Here is a 5,890-nt window from a genome sequence, read left to right as displayed (position 1 = left end):
GACAGCACATGAAACCGTCCCTCTTATTTGACTCGGCCACACTTAAGAAATAGTGCACGGCATTAATGAACTCTTCGGAGCGCCGATCGGCATTATACATCCAATTACGTGTTACCATCTGCATTAAATATAACATATATATTATAAAAAAATGCACACATATAGTTTCTCATCTTATTGCACAACATGTCTAAGATACATAGTTGATTAATTTAGGAAAGCTTGGCTACAACAAATACAATCGCAACTAGCACTAAAAAACTAAAACTAAAATGCACTTAAGCAACATAATTAGTTCGCGTCCGATCCTAACTATAATAGATAGATCATTCGCTTGATCAATATCATTGAACTCCTTTCGTCGGCTCACTGCCTCACCACCTTCAGCCTCAACCACCTGTGCAGAAGATTTCTTAATGTGTTCAATGTATTCTTCCTTCCAGTACCAACCTGTACATCCGCCGGTACCGTCCCACTGAAATTAAAAGAGAGAATCAAAAGTTTAATTAATATCATTTAAAAAAATATGCACATATATAAGCAAATGTCTGGAAATAACTCACATTACGATCTGGACACTTGTAGAATATACGACCCTTGTTTACTCTCTCTTTCGACACTTTGTACTCCATCAAAATCTTCTGCCCACACTTGCCACAAGTAATGAGAGGGAGTTCCGGACGGTATCGCTTTTGAACCCGTTGAGAGACCGAAGACCCGGTCACGGTTGCCATCTACTATCCATACTCAATTTTTAAACAATTATAAATTCCACATTTACTAGTAAACATGTATGATACAATGGACATTATATGTAGTAATAAAAATAAATCAAGTGATATTAACAAACCAATTAATTTGAACTATCCTACTTTCTAAGATCATAAAAATATACTATAATTCATTCTTGCAAACTACATTAATACTAGGTCAACCATGAAATATGATATATATATATATTCATGTGAATGATTCAAAATAACAACGTGGATTTGAGCTAAAAATAATGCGAACATCACAAGCCAAAAACAACATGAAAGACAAGAAAGACAAAAGTTAGTCACCTCCAAGCACGAAGAGACGATAACGGAGTCGAAGAAGATCAACGATGGGCGTTGGAGATGAAGAACAAATGAAGAACAAGCAAGAAGAAGCTCCAAGAACAACAATGGTGCTCTCGGTTTCAAATGGGCAGAGGGGAGGAGGGAGCCGGCCTATAAACCGGACCTAGGAGGGTGTGATGCTTAGGCGGAGCTCGGGCGCGGGCCGAAATCACGAGGTGGAGCTCGAGCGCCATGATGACATGGAGCTCAGGTGCTAACTGTGAGCCATGATGATGACGCAGAGCGTGGAACAAACGATAGTGGCGAGGCATAGCTCCATCGTGGACCACAAGCTGTAAGGGCGAGGTGAAGCTTGGTCACCTAGCTGCAGAAACAGGCCGCAAGGACAAGGTGGGACCACGACACGGAGCTAAGTGTCAGACATGGGCCGCAACGATGACGCAAAATGCTGGCCCACCAACATCGGGGTGCCACCTGAGCCGTCCGTGCGTGATTCGCGGGCACGAAGAGAAAAAGGTGCTACTGGCCATGACAGCTGCTGGCTTGACCTGGGCAAACCTCCGGATCCTTGGCTGAGGTTGCGAAAAATCTCAAACTACTTGATTGCTGTCTTTTCGGGACTAAGGGAGTAATATTAGACTACTCGAATTCATCGATACACTTAATTAGTTATTTTTATAGAAATAATGAAATATAATAATGCATAACAACACACAGGTATACAAGCTTTGTTTTCCTAATTTTAAAGTAAAAATGGTTTCCATGATCCAATGTTTTTAAGCATGGACAAGATAAAGTGGTGTGACTGAAATTGTAACACCTAAAATCTGGTTCTTAATTAATAGGAATTAATTTGATTTATTTAAGTATTTTTGTGAGCATTTAAATCTAGCAAATAAATAATTTTTGTTGGAATTAAAATGGATCATAAGGCTAGGAACTTGTTTATGCATTCATGCTGGAGCATAGTATTCTTGTGCTGTTTGTTTTTTATTTTACTTTATCTATTTTTGCTCAAAAGCTTCTTTGAAAAAAGAATTGAAAAAGAAAATAAAAAGAAAAAAGTGAAAAAAAACCCAGAAACCAGGCCGAGGCCCAGCTCCCCTTCCCACCCCGCAGCCCAGCACCCCCTCTCTCCCCCAGCGCTCGGCCCGTGAACGGCCCAGCGGCTAGGTCGTACACGCGCTCTCCCCTCCTCCCCTCCTTGGCCTGCTGACGACCGAGGCCCACACGTAAGCCGCAATTCGTCCCCTACCTTTCAGCCATAACCGGCAAGGACATGGCTAGGGAGCAACCGGCCTCGAGCCGCATCTTCCAAATCCCGAAGAATCCGGGATTTCTTGCTCAATCGCGCCCTATAAGACTCCCAAGCACCGCAGCAAACTCCCCTTTGCATCTAAATCGCAAAACCAAGCCCTAGCTGTCCTAAACCTCGCGTTTTTAGATCTCGCCCTGGCCGCACCCGCTCTCCACCGCGGCGCGAGTTCCCTGTCCTCTCCCGGGCCAAAGCAAGCACCTAGGTGAGCTCGCGATGTCTTCTTCGATCTCCCCATGGTCTCGGTTTTGCTTTTGGTGCTCGGAAACAAGAAAACGGCAAACTCCGACGAGCTTGGCGGCAGCAACAATGGCCGCCACCGCGCCGGAGTATAGGGGCCGGCCGGCCGCCGCCTGTGTCCCCCCTGCTGGATCATGGACCGTCCGATCGAAGATCAAGGGATAGGATTAGAAGATACCTCTTCGCAGCGAAGTTTGCTAAAGAGACCCTGGACTTTTCCAGGAATCAACCTGCGGTCCATGGCACATTTACGACTCTACGCTTTTCAGTTTGGAAGGCGTATTCTTGCCGGCTGAGTTCAAAATACGTTTCCAGAAATTACAGTTTTGCCACTGGATTTGTTTTGCTTATAAAATATACGTTTTAACTCCGTTTTCGTCCATTCAAATTTCGTTAGATTCATATTTACGAGCTCTATATGTTAGAAGTATTAGTTCACTGTTTTGCAACTTTTTAATTTCGCAGTAGCATTTAATTATTTATTTATCTATAGGAAATCATAGAAAATTCATAACTTCTACGTCTTAATTCCGATTTTCGTGAACTTTACGTTTGTGTGATTGTAGCACTACGTAGAATATTTTTATAAACTTTTATCTTTGTTTTACCACGGTTGGTGTAATGTTCTAATTATAGCTTGTTTGCTTTGTGTATAATTGTCTACATTGGATTGCGTGTTGTTGATTGATGTTTGGGAATAAACAATGAGCCATACGTTGGTGAGCAAGACCAAGCTTTTGACGACCAGCGGCAGGCTCAGGAGAGCTTTGATCAAAGCAAATATAACTTGGGATTATTCTTGAAATACACATATATATCATATGCATGTTTCCACCTTGTCGATCTTAGCAAAATCATAGACGTTTGTTACCTGGATTCCTCATTACCTATTTGATATGCATTGTGGTGTAGTTACGCTAGTGCTTGATGCAATCCATGATCTTGTAAGATGATTAATAGCTATGCAATGAACGCTAAAAGATGACTGATAACCATATGAGATCTTGTCTGTAAGTGATCACTGGAATAACAGTGCAACTATGAGGGCTATAATGACTCTGGCTTTAGCTCAGTATGAAGACCTTTTCTAGCTTGTTAGATGTTACACGTAAGGGCGCTAAAGGGGCTTGCCGACATGGGTATAGTGCGAGCCTCTATCCTTATGTGTATAGGCTGCGCGTCATTGTGTCATTTGGAAGGGGGCATCTATATCTGCTCGCCCAGGCAACCTTACGGCCCTAATATATCATACGAACTTTTAAAAGGCTTCATAGTGATCTCTGCCGACCTCCCTAGTAAGAGGGTTAAGAGACTAGCTACCTCTAGCGAAAGGGTAAACCATGACTCATGGGTAAAGATGTACAACCTCTACAGAGTGTTAAAAAGTGATATACTAACCGTGCTCACGGTTAAGAGCGGCCTTGAGGGTTCTTATACTAAAGATGATGAGCTTGTTAAGTTATTATGTTCATTTGATTATCGTTTATACTATGAGTTAATTATGCTTGATGTGATTCTTGGATTATTTATGCTACCTTGGCAATTGCTATTTAATTATGAATATGCTATCCACTATTAAAAGCTAAATGCAGTTAAACCAGTGTCAGCTATTTGAGCCTCATGAACCCTTGGTTATACTTGTTTAGTACGATATGTGCTCACTCTTGCAATTTCCCAACACCCCAGGTTATGCTAATGATGATGATTGGAATGAGGACTATCGCTATGAGTATTAGGTTTGAAGTCAACCAGTCAACATTTGTCCCTGTGTGGAGCTTCCGTCGAAAGCGTTATTTATTCTTGTTATCATTATTGTATAAGACTATGTGATTTATTATTGATTCCGTTATGTAATAAACACTGCAATGGTACATTTGAGGTTTGTCTACTTATGTGTGCGACTGTTTCTGGGGCACACATGAGTCTTTTATGCATCCTATTTTGTAATAGAAACATGACATAATAATTAATCTTTGAGCCTCTTATTTTCAGTGCGGTAGTCATAGCATGATATAAAGTCTGACTATAAGATGCTGAAACACATAATATGACCGTTGAATTCTCAAACTCCAAATCATCCAGTTATAGATCCTAAACCTCGTTGCAAAACCCCGTTGCAACGCACAATAGCTAATAAAGATAAAACCTGCGTCAACTTTCAGTTTCTCTTAATCGTTGTGTTATTCTTTTTTCATATAGTATGGTATATAAATTATTGTAAACTGAAAAGTTTCAAGCATGGTAAAAGGTTCTTTGTGGATCTCTACTCATAGATGGCTTACTGATTTCTAACTATTGCAATTTTTTTTCATACAAAACACTGACACATTTTTTATACTGTTTTATTTATCCATCTACCATGATATATAAGCAATCGTTGCTTATTTATCCGCGAATCATCCAAGAAGACGGAAGTCATTGTGGAGACTAACCTCACAAGGAACTCCATTCGTGAAGCCTGCCAAAGATGTGAAGGATTCCCAGAAGTGAAGCCTGCCGCTCATTTGTCACTCTTTTGTCTATTCCCCTAGTTATCGTGTGGAATTTCAGTGCCTCTACATCTTTTGTTATAATCAATGAATAGATCTCGGAATATTTTTGTGCTGAAATGTTAGAGGTGTTAATTAAGAGCTTTGTTACGGTGCTTGGAGGAACCACCGGTTCCTTCCTTCAAAATTATTTGCAGCTATTGTTGATTAAGAAAAGTAATTAAGGGTAGTTTGGTATTTTCTTACTGTACATAATAGCTCCATGAGGCAGCCCAACAGCTCCTCCCCATGGCCTGCCTCGCCCCGCCGTGAGCTGTGAGCAGCAAATGCAAGAGATCCTCCTACGCATGACGGCGCTGTCAATGTTCGCATCCAGCATCTCATGCGGCCGCTCTTGCGGCCTCGGCCTCGCCCCACTCGTCGAGTCCTACCTTCTGTCCGTCGCATGCTAATGGTGCTCGGTGCTCGTATTGGACAGTTGGGGTGGTGCGCTCCGGCTCCGCGTGGCCGTGTAGCCCCCCCCCGCCGCACCCTAGGCTACTGTTGCACCAGCAGCATAGTTTCCCTTCTTCTCTGTCAATGGCGTATCTCAAGTTTCTAACTCAGCAAAGCATGGTTCTATATGCAGAAGATAGCTGATTCAAGGAGATGAGCAGCAACTCCATGGACATGGGCGGAACGCAGCAGTGCCCAGCGGGCACTCGAGCATTGCCTCCATCGTCATGTAGTGTGGTACACGGCGCAGTCGTCCATGGCTTAGGTGCGGGCACACAGCGAATGTG

The sequence above is a fragment of the Sorghum bicolor genome, chromosome 2, assembly GCF_000003195.3.
Source record: "Sorghum bicolor cultivar BTx623 chromosome 2, Sorghum_bicolor_NCBIv3, whole genome shotgun sequence".
NCBI lineage: Eukaryota > Viridiplantae > Streptophyta > Magnoliopsida > Poales > Poaceae > Sorghum > Sorghum bicolor.
This window is presented reverse-complemented; position numbering follows the sequence as displayed.